Here is a 14,586-nt window from a genome sequence, read left to right on the forward strand (position 1 = left end):
CGAGGCAGGACATGGGGAGAGAGAGGGCCCACTCGCTCCTAGTCGCCAGCAAAGCTGACAGCACCGGATTTGAAGATCTTTATGCTGAAGTCAAATCCTTGCTACAAGAATTCAAAGCCCAACAGAAGGGGCCATAATTTTCTCCTACCAAGATGTCTTCATCTGAAATGGAGAATCGATGGGGGGAAAACAGATCAGAGTGATTGACTGGCTGGCCACACCCCACAAATGTTGGTAGATACGGGGGCGGAGGTCAGTTTGATTAATGGAAATCCAAAACAATTCAGTGAGCACAAGGTTATAACTACAGGATTAGGAGGAAAGCAAATTGAGGTAGTTCAGACAGAAATATCATTAACGATTGGAAATCTTCCTACTGCAATGTACCCAGTAATGATTGTTCCTATTTCAGAGTATATAATTGGCATTGACATACTGAAGGGAATGACTCTGCAACTACCAGATGGCAAATACCAATTTGGGGTGCCCTCCTTATTAATGTCTCAACCTTCAAGAAAAGTCACTTCAAAGGAGTTGTAAAGACAATCAGGACTGCTATAGGCTTGCAAATGCCACCTGAGCATTTTGGTTTTATAGCCCCAAGGTCAGGTTTGGCCTTAAAGGGGATTCAGGTAATGGGAGGAGTGATAGACCAGGATTATCAGGGAGAAATTAAAATACTTTAGATGAATAATAGAGAAAGTGACATGCTAATACAGAAGGGAGATAGACAGTACCAGTAACTGAGCTATCCTATTTCTAAAATGAAGGTGGTCAGAGGAAGAGCAACTACAGTTGTGACAGTCAGAGGAGATAAAGGATTTGGATCCTCACATCCTATCAATGATGGTGCAAAAATCTGGGTGAAACAACTGGGTGACAAAGGTCCTCCAGAACCTGCTGAAGTAATTGCTCGAGGAGCAGACAACTTGTTGATAGTTATGAAACCCGGGCAAGACAAGTGGGAACACATCCCACCTGACAGGGATTTTGCTCAGAGAATAATGTTTTACCTTTAAATCAAAATCTGGCAATGACGATCTTAAGACCAAAAATTGAGAGAAAAACCATGGAAAATGTGGCATCATTGAAAACCAAACAATCTACGGATTTACTTGGCTCAGTTGATGAACACTAGCCATTTTTGCGTGACAAAGACTATCACTGCTACCAATATATTGGAGACTTGCATGGCAGCGGTACTGACCCCTTTACAGCGAGTATTTTTTGAATGTTTGGGCGGGAGCTCGAGTCCATGCCCTGCATATTTGGTGCTTTTTAGGCCAATAAACATGTGACTATTGCCTGCCAGTCACTGTAATGCAGTAGCAATGTTGGTAGTGGCATTACTGTGATTGGCTGGCTGCATAGCGTCATCAGGTCTATATAAGACCTGGGAACCTATGCTTGTCAAAGTGTACCCCGGAAACACGCACAGTAAGGAGAGCTGTAGGTGAGCGAGGAAAAGATTTTTTTCCAGCGTTTAGGATGGGATTCCACACCACTTTTATTGCTTTTATCTGCAACCACAGCCCTTGTAAGGACTCTTTCTAATCAATATTAATACTGCTGTTCGGCAGAGTTTGTGGATAAATAGTGTAGGACAGGATAGGGTTCATTGCATGTTCTTTCTGCTGCTGGAATATCATAATATTCTTTTTGCTCTTAATCCTGCAAATTGTTGTAAAAAGAAATATAATACACCATTTATACTGGTCCATTTCTGTGTTAAAAGCAAACAACCAGGCTTGGTTGATTTGAGTAGCTTCACTATATAGTGCAAGCAGTGAAAAAGTCCATCAGAGGTGTGCTAAATTTGCCGCAATCCAAATACTGCAAAGTTTTCCCAGCATCAAAACATTCTACGCTATTTAAACTGCGACAGTTGTGCGCTGAAAACTTAAATCCAGACTTGTCCGGTAACGAGTAACATCGCTATATTGCTATTGCACTGTGCCAAGTTTTCTTGAGGTGGGCAAATAATAATAATCTTTTTATTTAAATAGCGCCAAATATTCCGCAGCGCTTTACAATTCAGACAATCTACAGACATTATGGGTTCTGTCCCCATTTGGGGCTCACAATCTACATTGCCTTTCAGTATGTCTTTGGAGTGTGGGAAGAAACCGGAAAACCCAGAGGAAACCCAGGCAGACATGGGGGAGAACATACAAACTTATTTAAGATGTTGTCCTTGGTGGGATTTAATCCCAATACCCCAGTGCTGCAAGGCTGCAGTGCTAACCACAGAGCCACCGTGCTGCCCTTACCGTTACTGTGCTAAAAATACTGCAGTTTTCGCAGTATCTAAAAATTCTACTCTATTCAATCAGCGCCAGTGTGTTCAAAATTTGAATCGAGACTTGTCTGGTAACTAGTAGCATTGCTATATTGCTATTTCACTGTGTGAAGTTGTTTTGAGGTGGGCAAATTTTACTGTGCTAAAAATACTGCACAGATTCCTCAGCAGGAGAATATCATACGTACTTTAAAATTGGCAAGGTGCGTGGTAAGGGACGGGGAAGTAGATGTGATACTGCTTGTGAGCGCAGAGGTTGAGGTCATGGGCAAGGTGAAACTGTGCCTGCTGCAGGAGCACAACACGCACATCATGTTGACTTAGCTACCTGCCCACTTTTTAGGGGGATGCGGAACACCCCTTTTGAAACCAGACCAGTGTGAAAAGGTTGTTGGTTGGATAGCAGATAATGCTTCCAGTCATTTTGCCACTCTGTCTTACACATGGTCCAGTCTCAGTAGCCATGAGTCTGGACCACATAATACTCACCCTGATCCTCCTTCCTTCCGCCATGCCGAGAGCCCGGAGACAAGTGATCTCATACTTGGACACTCCAAAGAGCTGTTCACATTTCCATTTATAGATTCTGGCCTCTCGCCCTGCCCGCTCCAAGCAGGACATGAGATCGCATGTAGCGATGCCCAAATATTTGAGCAGTGACTGTGGGAAAGTCCAATTACGGTCACAAGAGGTGGATAACGAAGAGGCACAATTGTCAGCAAGTAAGGAAAAGGCCCAAGTTGCGGTGCGAGGTGGTGGACGATGAAGTCACTGACCCAACCTGGGAAGGTCACATGCAGAGTAAGTACAGCAGTGCAGAAGGGGAGGTTTCCACTGCACCGCAACAGATGGGAAGAGACAGTGGGGGTGGCCAGAGACAGAAGGTGGGCAACTGTTCCCCAGAACACCAACATGAGGGAAGTTGCTAGTGCAAGGGTTAGGTCCCGAGCCTGGTGCTTTTTTAAACACTGTCCAGTTAACCCAAAAAAAGCCATTTGCAACATCTGCAATGCCAGCATCAGCAGGGTAGCACAACTTTCTCCCAGTGTGCCGTCAAATAACATTACCTGTGCCCTCACAAATGCAGTTACTGAGAAAGCCTACTTAACCACGTACACGTGCTTGTGGCAAGGGACGCTACATTTTCCTGATGGCACACTGGGTGAATATTTTGGAAGCTGGGACCCAGTCGGACCCTGGGACGGAACAAGTGCTACCGACACTGAGGTTTGTGGGCCCCGGGTCAATCAGGGCTGCCCCCTACTTCTACCGCAGTTTCTGCACCTCCTCTTCAGCCTCCATCTCCGAAACTACATCAGTCGCAAGCTGGAAGCACTGTAGCACTGCCTTGGCCAAGCGGCAACAGGTTCTGCTGAAGTTAGTCTACTTAGGTGACAAACCGCACACCGGTGCAGAGTTGTTGATAGTGCTAACAGACCAGACTGATCTGTGGCTCTCGCCCCTAAAGCTACAGCCAGGCATGGTCATGTGTGACAACCGCCGGAATCCGGTGGCGGCAACCTCGCACATGTACCATGCATGGCCCACGAGCTCAACTTAGTAGTTCAGTGGTTTCTTAAAACCTACCCTGATCTGCCTGAGATGCTTGTGAAAGCATGGTGTGGGTGTGCCTATTTCCGCAAGTCAGCTACAGGTCCGCAAGTCAGCAGTATTTGCAACTTCCAGTTCACCGACTGGTGTGGGATGTCACCACGCGTTGGAACTCAATGTTACATATGTTGGCTAGGTTTTGTGAGCAGCGGAGGGCAGATGTTGAGTACCAGCTCCAAAACGCCTGTTGGTATTCCGGTCAATCTCCGCACATAAGAGCTGATGAGTGGGCATGGATGTCTGACATCTGTGCAGTTCTCCAAAACTTTGAGGACTCGACTAAGTTGGTGAGCAGCAACAATGCCATAATTAGCGTCACCATCCCGCTTCTCTAGTCTACTGAAATGCTCGCTGCTCAAAATTAAAGAGGAGGCTTTTCAGGCGGAACAAGTTGAGATGGAGCAACAAACTATACAGGGTGATGCTACACCACCCAGCCGACTCTCATCTCAAAGCGGATTGGGTGATAATAAGGAGGAGGAAAAGGAGCTGGTTTCCTGCGCCACAGATGGTACTACCCACACCACCTTCATCCCGACTGTTCTGCGTGGATGGCCTGAAGAGGAGGAAGGAGAAAAAGGATGAGAATATAGACAGTCGTCCTCTTGGTGGGGACAGGGAAGACTTGGCTGTTGGCAGTCGGGCACACATTGCCTGAGTTTATGTTCTGCTGCCTTTCCTGTGAAATACAAATTACTGGTTGGTCATCCTTCTACACCCACGCTACAAGGAGAACTTTTCAGCTCTCCTTACCCTGGCAGAGAGGTCTATGAAAAATGATGCAGTACCAGAAGGCCCTAGTTGAAGAATTATTAAAAAAAATTACCATCTGACAACACTGGTGGCAGAGGTCTCAGTTCCTTGGACAACCAAGGAGTACAAGAGAGGGAGAAATATACCAGATGCAGCAGAGGAAGGGGAACACTCTCAAAGGTCTGGGACAGTTTTCTCAGTTCCTCCCAGCACCAAGGGCCTGATGTGCGGGGTACTCTGACAAGGAGGGAAAAGTTTGGGTAGATGCTGAAGAAGTACCTTGGCAACCGTATTAGCGTCCTCCGTTGATTCCTGTGCCTTACAACTAATGGGTATCTAAGCTGGACACGTGGCATGAACTGTCTGTCTGCGCCTTGGAGGTCCTGGTCTGCCCTGCCACTAGCGTTTTGTCAGAGTGGGTTTTTAGCGCCACAAGATATTATAACTAATAGGTGCATCCACCTGTTAACTGAAAATGCTGACAGGCTGACGCTTATTAAAGTGAACAAGGGCTGGATTGGTACAGACTTCTCAGAACCACCGGATGACAGCAGCGGAACATAAAAAAAGGGATTTAAGCTTTCTTGTGTATTGCCATACACCCCTTCCCACCCAGACATGGGTAAACACTTCAGGATTTTGTCTTTTTTGTCGTCCTACTCCTTCACCACCATGTCAACAGGATGATCATTATGCAACCCCTCCATTCATTTATTTAAGGGTGTTTATTATGCCCGCATGAACAGTTTTTAGAGGCCTACCTCTAGCATTTTTTAATATATATATTTATGCCCCCCCGGGGTAAGGATATGTGCCCACGATGCAGAAATGAAGCAGAAAATTTCTGCTTCATTTCTGCATCTCCTTGCCAGAAAAAACGCGTGTGGAATTTAACATGCGTTTTTGACATGCGGAATTGCCATGCGTTTTTCTAATGCATTGAGTAGGCAATTCCGCATGCGTAAATGCACAAATAATGGACATGCTGCGGATTTTTCCGCACATAAAATCCGCTGCAAATTGTCATTGGGGACCATGGGGCACGTATTACCAAGCGTTTTTCAAGCGTTTCCGCAGCAGAAATTCCTCAGGAAAAACGCTTGAAAAACGCATCGTGGGCACGCAGCCTAAATGTTTTTCAGTCCATGGGCATTATTAGTCTAGGATACATACTCAATAGGGAAAAACAATTCTGAGGCCCTCCACTGTGTCTCTTCAAAAGGGGTATTGGAGTACCTCTTTCTAATTTTTGACATCACTTGTACTTAGTGCATTTGCTTTACCAGTCTAGGGGATCCACTACTTAGTAATTGGAAAAAATGGTTTTCGGAGGCACAACCTTCTAGTATTGGGAACATTTTTGGAAACCAATAGAGCCAGTGGGTTCTATTAGTATATAATCCAGTGCCTTGTTGTGGGCTGTCAGGTGGTCGTCACATAGGGAGTTCTCACACTGCACAAAAGGATTTCACAGTCGGGACAGGAGACTTTGCACAGTAAGTACAGAAGAACCCCTCCTCCCAAAAAAATAAAGTATTTTATTTCCTTATCAGGGTTTCTCCCACCTTCTTCAGCATTTCCTGCGCTTCCTCCTCCTCACCCTCCATCTCCGAAATGTCAACTTCACTCTGGAAGCCCTGCCTCGGCCAAGCGGCAACAGGCTTTGCTGAAGCTAATCGGCTTAGATGACAAACCGCATGCCAACGCAGAACTGTTGAAAGGTATAACAGACCAGACTGATCTGTGGCTTTTAAAGCTGAACCTACAGCCAGGCATGGTCGTGTGTGACAGTGGCCGGAACCTGGTGGCAGCTCCGAAGCTTGGCAACCCAGCACATGTACCATGTCTGGCCCGCGTGCTTAACTAAGTGGTTCAGTAGGTTTCTCAAAACCTACCCTGATCTGCCCGAGCTGCTTGCAAAAGTAGGCCGCGTGTGTGCCCATTTCTGCAAGTCAGTTACAGCTTCTGCTGCCCTGGCAGTGCTTCACCAGCATTTGAAACTTCCAGCTCACAAACTGGTGTGCGATGTCACCACGCATTGGAACTCAAAGTTACATACGTGGGCAAGGTTTTGTGAGCAGCAGAGGGCAGCAGCTGAATACCAGCTACAACATGCTTCCGGTCGGTATTCCGGTCGGTATTCCGGTCAGCCTCCGCACATAAGAGCTAATGAGTGGGCATGGATGTCTGACATCTGTGCCATTTTCCAAATGTTTGAGGACTCGACAAAGATGTTGAGCGGCGATGACGCCATAATCCGTGTAATCATCCCGCTTCTCTGTGAACTGAATCGCTCGCTGCTCACAAAAGAGGGGGCTTTAACTGAACCGAACTGCAACCAAAAAAAAAATAATTATATTTTATTCCCTATTAATACCGCTGTTATCTGCATTTAGTATAGAGACATGTGCTAGGTATCATCTGCTGGAAATAAGTGTTGATTGTGGTCACATACATCTCTTCCACTGTCTAGAACTTGATTGCTTTTTTACAAAAACTCATTGACAGATTCATGTTTTTTTTTTTTTACTGTGATCTGCATTCAGAAATTCATCAAAGCAGGCAGGGTTGCTTGCGTTCCTCCAGAGTCTGGTGTTGGCAAGTACAAAAAAAAAAAACGTGTTTCAGGCACAGTTACAATCTATTTTATATTCTACAATATTACCTCTCCTATCTGCAATTTGTGTACGGTGAGCTGTCAAACTAAGGATAGCATATGGCAGGCGTCTACTCAGGGATTATTGCCTTATAGTCCGTGCTGCTCCAACCAAAAAAAAATAATTATATTCTATTCCCTTTTAATACCGCTGTTGGCTACATTTATTATAGGGATAGGAGCTAGGTGGTATCATCTGCTGAAAATGAGTGTTCATTCTGGGCACATACCGTACAGACCAAAAGTTTGGACACACCTTCTCATTTAAAGATTTTTCTGTCTTTTCATATCTTTGAAAATTGTACATTCACACTGAAGGCATCAAAACTATGAATTAACACATGTGGAATTATATAATTAACAAAGTGTGAAACAACTGAAAATATCTTATATTCTTGGTTCTTCAAAGTAGCCACCTTTTGCTTGATGACTGCTTTGCACGCTCTTGGCATTCTCTTGATGAGCTTCAAGAGGTAGTCACAGGAAATGGTTTTCACTTCACAGGTGTGCCCTGTCAGGTTTAATAAGTGGGATTTCTTGCCTTATAAATGGGGTTGGAACAATCAGTTGTGTTGGGCAGAAGTCAGGTGAATACACAGCTGATAGTCCTACTGAATAGACTGTTAGCTGCTTTTTTCTTGCCATAATACAAATTCTAAGTAAAGAAAAACAAGTGGCCATCGTTACTTTAAGAAATGAAGGTCGGTCAGTCCGAAAAATTGGGCAAACTTTGAAAGTGTCCCCAAGTGCAGTTGCAAAAACCATCAAGCGCTACAAAGAAACTGGCTCACATGAGGACCGCCCCAGGAAAGGAAGACCAAGAGTCATCTCTGCTTCTGAGGATAAAAGTTTATCCGAGTCACCAGCCTCAGAAATCGCAGGTTAACAGCAGCTCAGATTAGAGACCAGGTCAATGCCACACAGAGTTCTAGCAGCAGACACGTCTCTTCAACAACTGTTAAGAGGAGACTTTGTGCAGCAGGCCTTCATGGTAAAATAGCTGCTAGGAAACCACTGCTAAGGACAGGCAACAAGCAGAAGAGACTTGTTTGACCCAAAGAACACAAGGAATGGACATTAGACCAGTGGAAATCTGTGCTTTGGTCTGATGAGTCCAAATTTGAGATCTTTGGTTCCAACCACCGTGTCTTTGTGCGACGCAGAAAAGGTGAACGGATGGACTCTACATGCCTGGTTCCCACCTTGAAGCATGGAGGAGGAGGTGTGATGGTGTGGGGGTGCTTTGCTGGTGACACTGTTGGGCATTTATTCAAAACTGAAGGCATACTGAACCAGCATGGCTACCACAGCATCTTGCAGCGGCATGCTATTCCATCCGGTTTGCATTTAGTTGGACCATCATTTATTTTTCAACAGGACAATGACCCCAAACACACCTCCAGGCTATGTAAGGGCTATTTGACCAAGAAGGAGAGTGATGGGGTGCTACGCCAGATGACCTGGCCTCCACAGTCACCAGACCTGAACCCAATCGAGATTGTTTGGGGTGAGCTGGACCGCAAAGTGAAGACAAAAGGGCCAACAAGTGCTAAGCATCTCTGGGAACTCCTTCAAGATTGTTGGAAGACCATTTCCGGTGACTACCTCTTGAAGTCCATCAAGAGAATGCCAAGAGTGTGCAAAGCAGTCATCAAAGCAAAAGGTGGCTACTTTGAAGAACCTAGAATATAAGACATATTTTCAGTTGTTTCACACTTTTTTGTTAAGTATATAATTCCACATGTGTTAATTCATAGTTTTGATGCCTTCAGTGAAAATGTACAATTTTCATAGTCATAAAAACACAGAAAAATCTTTAAATGAGGTGTGTCCAAACTTTTGGTCTGTACTGTACATCTCTTCCACAGTCCATAACTCGATTGAGCCCTTCCATATAGACTCATTGACCGTTTCATAATTTTTACGATGATCTGTACTTAGAAATTTATCGAAATTAAGAGAAGCTTATCAAAGTTAACAAAACTTACCAATTTAATGTGTTATTTGCAGTTTCTCTTCAGCATTGGTATGTAAGAGGTAGTAGTGGGAGACTTGACACTACTGGAGCTGGAATTACCACTTCAGAACTCTCCAGTGCTTTGTTTCCATCCATTTCTGTGTGCTTTTTGAAGTATGTTTGGGGTCATTGTCCTGCTGGAAGACCCATGACCTAGAAAGCTGGGTTTTGCATCCTAACACTGGACACCACATTGCGACCCAAACTACTTGGGAAATCTTCACATTTCATGATGCCTTGCACATTCACGGCACTTAGTGCTAGAGGTCGCAAAACAACCCCTAAATATCTTTGAACCTCCAACACCTTTGACTGTAAGTACAGTGTTCTTTTATTTGCAGGCCTCATTCCATTTACAGTAAACAGTTGAATGATGTGCTTTAACAAAAAGCTCCATCTTGGTCTCATCTGTCCATAAGACGCCTGCTGGCCCTCTACAGATAGTGAGGGCCACCTGGTAGCCCTGAAAAAATAGGCTGTGTGACGTTCAGAGTCCCTGATAAGGTATTAAAATGTTAAAATTACATTTACTGGTGATTTTTTTTCACCACTAAAAGCAACGCAAACATGAAAAAACACTACTTGTGAACATAGCCCAAAGGTGTGGAGGCGCATTTTTTTTCTAATTTATTTTGCCTTATCTACAACTCATTATCCTGGAAAGAAATGTTTTTTAAACCCTTGACCCGGCCATTTTCCGTTTTTTGTGCTTTCGTTTTTTGCTCCGCTTCTTCCCAGAGCCATAACTTTTTTATTTTTCGGTCAATATGGCCATGTGAGGGCTTAATTTTTTGCAGTACGAGTTGTACATTTGAATGACTCCATTGGTTTTACCATATTGTGCACTGTAAAACGGGGGAAAAAAAGTACGGTGAAACTGCAAAAAAGTGCAAGTCTACAGTTTTTTTTTGTTTTTTTTTACCAATGCTAAAACTGACCTGCCATTATGATTCTCCAGGTCATTACATGTTCAGAGATATCAAGCATGTGTAAGTTCTTTTTTATTTAAGTAGTGAAAAAAAAAATCTAGAAGTTTTTTCTTTTTTTAAACAAAATTACCATTTTCCGTTACCCGCAGTGTCTCCAATTTTCGGGATCTTGGGTTGGGTGAGAGCTTATTTTTTGAGCGCCCACCTGACATTTTTATTTATACCATTTTGGTATCATACAATGTTTTGATAGCTCGTTATAGCATTCTATTGCAATGTTGCGGCAACAAAAAAAAACATAAAAACATAATTCTGGCGTTTTGATTTTTTTTTTTGTTACGCCATTTAACGATCTGATTAATTCCTTTTATATATTAATAAATCAGGCGTTTCTGAATGTGGCGATACCAAACGTGTATATTTGATTTTCTTTCTATGGTTTCATTTTGAAGGGGCGAAAGGGGGGAGAGATTTAAACTTATGTTGGCTTAATATTTTATTAAAACATTTTTTTTTTTTTTTTTTTACATGCTTCAATAGTCTAATCATCTGATCGCCTGAGCTACACTGTGTAGCAGAAATTCTCACTTGCTATGAGTGCCGACCACTGGTCTGCAATCTATTTCTGCCAAATTTACATTTACATTCCAAATACCATGTCTCTTAAAGTCTACATGTCTCTTAAAGTCCATTTAAATCTGAATAGGTCCCTAGGGAAAAAGGTTTATTAAATTTCTTGAAAAATGAGAAATTGCTGCTAAACTTTTAACCCCTTTAACATCTTAACAAAATAAAATCACATTTGAAAAATCATGCAAATGTAAAGTACACATATGGGAAATGTTATTTATTAATTATTTTGTACAACATGTCTAACTGGTGTAAGGATATAAAAATTCAAAGTATGAAAAATGCGAATTTTTCAAAATTTTCACCAAAATTCCTATATTTTTTTACAAATAAACGCAAAACATATCAAACTAAATTTACCACTAACAAAGTACAATGTGTCGCAAATAAACAAAAAAAAATCTCAAAAATCACTGGGATACATTGAAACATTCCAGAGTTATTACCACAAAGTGACATTGGTCAGATTTCAAAAAAATTGGCCTGGTCAATAAAGGGTTAATTTCAATTAATAAATTTTTAAAAACGTAACTTTTGTAATTTAAGTCATAGTAAAATTCCCTACCATTCACTCTACAGCAACTTAGAGTTCTCTTTATATAAGCCACTTCCTTTGACTATTCGTTTGAGAATCCCAGTGCATGATTGGATACTCAAACGAATGGTCACCTGCTGGCTAAAACTGCGGTCATCCCCCTTTCCGCCCTGAAACAAAGTATCATCACTGATTACGTTAGTTTCAGGGGCTGGTCCCTGCAATGAGAGCAGCGTCAGGTCTGCTGCCTGCTTAGCTGAATGGTAATAAGCTGGAAGCAAAACAGTGTCACTATATCCATGTGCAAGAGGGCTAGAGCCGCCCCCGCAGGTGACGTCACTGGACTCTGTGAGGCATAGCGACACCACACTGCCAGCTTATTACGATTCATCTAAGCAGACTAGATTCTGCACTCATCGCACAGGAAGCTGGGGGAGACATTGCACTAGGGTCACTGAGGACTCTTTGTTTCAGAGTGGCAAACAAAGCAAGGCGAGTGTTGGGATGTCCCAGCCTCCCCCTCAACCGATGATGCTACGTTTCAGGGCACAAAGAGGAGTGACAGCAGTTTCTGCCAGAAGATGACAATTTGTTTTCGAGTATCCCATCATCCACTGGGATTCTCAAACGAATCATCATAGGAAGTGGGTAATATAAACAGAACCCTAAGTTGCAATACAAAGTAAATGGTAGGGAATTCTACCATGACTTACAGTACAGACCAAAAGTTTGGACACCTTCTCATTTAAAGATTTTTATGTATTTTCATGACTATGAAAATTGTACATTCACACTGAAGGCATCAAAACTATGAATTAACACATGTGGAGTTATATACTTAATAAAAAAGTGTGAAACAACTGAAAATATGTCTTATATTCTAGGTTCTTCAAAGTAGCCACCTTTCGCTTTGATGACTGCTTTGCACACTCTTGGAATTCTCTTGATGAGCTTCAAGAGGTAGTCACCGGAAATGGTCTTCCAACAATCTTGAAGGAGTTCCCAGAGATGCTTAGCACTTGTTGGCCCTTTTGCCTTCACCCCAAACCATCTCGATTGGGTTCAGGTCTGGTGACTGTGGAGGCCAGGTCATCTGTCGTAGCACCCCATCACTCTCCTCCTTGGTCAAATAGCCCTTACACAGCCTGGAGGTGTGCTTGGGGTCATTGCCCTGTAGAAAAATAAATGATGGACCAACTAAACGCAAACCGGATGGAATAGCAAGCTGCTGCAAGATGTTGTGGTAGCCATGCTGGTTCAGTATGCCTTCAATTTTGAATAAATCCCCAACAGTGTCACCAGCAAAGCACCCCCACACCAATCACACCTCCTCCTCCATGCTTCACGGTGGGAACCAGGCATGTAGAGTCCATCCGTTCACCTTTTCTGCGTCGCACAAAGACACAGTGGTTAGATCCAAAGATCTCAAATTTGGACTCCTCAGACCAAAGCACAGATTTCCACTGGTCTAATGTCCATTCCTTGTGTTCTTTAGCCCAAACAAGTCTCTTCTGCTTGTTGCCTGTCCTTAGCAGTGGTTTCCTAGCAGCTATTTTACCATGAAGGCCTGCTGCATAAAGTCTCCTCTTAACAGTTGTTGAAGAGATGTGTCTGCTGGTAGAACTGTGTGTGGCATTGACCTGGTCTCTACACTGTGTTTCAAATTATTATGCAAAAAATGTTTAGGAGTGATAAGGTAAGAATTTTTTTTTGTTTGTCAGTTAAACTCATTGATGGTGATGTGTGTCAGGGCTCTTTATATCACTGTAAGCAATTGCAGACACCTGTGCTTATTAGTTTGGCAGGTGTGTCCAATGAAAGGCAAGACTACTTAAGAAGGCTGTCCCACATTATTAAGCAGCCTACATTTTCTGCCAAAATGGGAAAGAAAAAGGATGTGTCGGCTGCTAAACAACAAATTGTGGGGTGTTTAGGTCAAGGCATGACTACAATCAACATTGCCAAGACACTTCATCGTGATCATTGCAAAAACGAGAAGTATGTAGCTGATTCACAGTACACACGTGTGCGTGCTGATAAGGGAAAATTGAGGACTCTTTTCTACAGGCAATTACGTCAGGTTAAAAGAGCAGCGGCAAAAATGTCATAGCAGCAGACAAGTTTTTGAAGCTGCTGGTGCCTCCAACGTCCCCCGAACAACAAGATGCAGGGTCCTTCAGAGGTTTGCAGCTGTGCGTAAGCCATCCTGTCGACCTCCTCTATCCACTGCACACAAGCAGAAACGGCTCCAGTGGGCCAAACAATACATGAAGACTGACTTCAAAACTGTTTTGTTCACCGATGAGTGCCGTGCAACGCTCGATGGTCCAGATGGATGGAGTGGAGGATGGCTGGTTGATGGACACCCCATGCAAACACGGCTACGGCGCCAACAAGGAGGAGGTGGAGTAATGTTTTGGGCTGGAATCATGGGAAGAGAGATTGTCGGCCCCTTTAGGATCCCTGAAGGGGTAAAGATGAACTCCATAATGTATGTGGAGTTTCTCAAACAGCACTTCCTGCCATGGTTCAAGAAGAAGAACCGTGCATTCCGCAGCAAGATCATTTTCATGCATGATAATGCACCGTCTCATGCTGCACATAACACATCTGCATCTCTGGCTGATATGGGCATAAAAGGGGACAAACTTATGGTGTGACCCCCATGCTCCCCTGACCTCAACCCCATTGAGAACCTCTGGAGCATCATCAAAAGGAGTGTCTATGATGGCGGGAGGCAGTTCACATCTAAGCAACAGCTCTGGGAGGGTATTCTGTCCTCATGCAAAACAATTGAAGCAGAAACCATCCAAAACCTGACAAATTCAATAGACGAGAGAGTTCAGAAGCTCCTTTCGAACAAGGGGTCTTATGTGCAAATGTAACCACCTAGAATAAAGTTTTGAGTTGAAAATTGTTTGATTTCAGTTTGTAATAACCTGCTAATGCTTATAATTTCAAAAATGACCATTTTTTTGTTCTTAATTAAAATGAAAAGGTTGAAAACTCTGCTGTGCATAATAATTTGGAACATGCATTTTGAGTGCAGTTTGAGTGTTTTATTTTTTTAAAAATATACTGTTATCATAGGAAGTTTGTACAAAAACCTTTCAATTGTACTCTAATAGTTATTTGACTGGAAAATTACAATGACTG

Source organism: Phyllobates terribilis, unplaced genomic scaffold (genome assembly GCF_046119375.1).
Source record: "Phyllobates terribilis strain yellow unplaced genomic scaffold, ASM4611937v1 Scaffold_8__6_contigs__length_399053987, whole genome shotgun sequence".
In the NCBI taxonomy this organism is placed as follows: Eukaryota; Metazoa; Chordata; class Amphibia; order Anura; family Dendrobatidae; genus Phyllobates; species Phyllobates terribilis.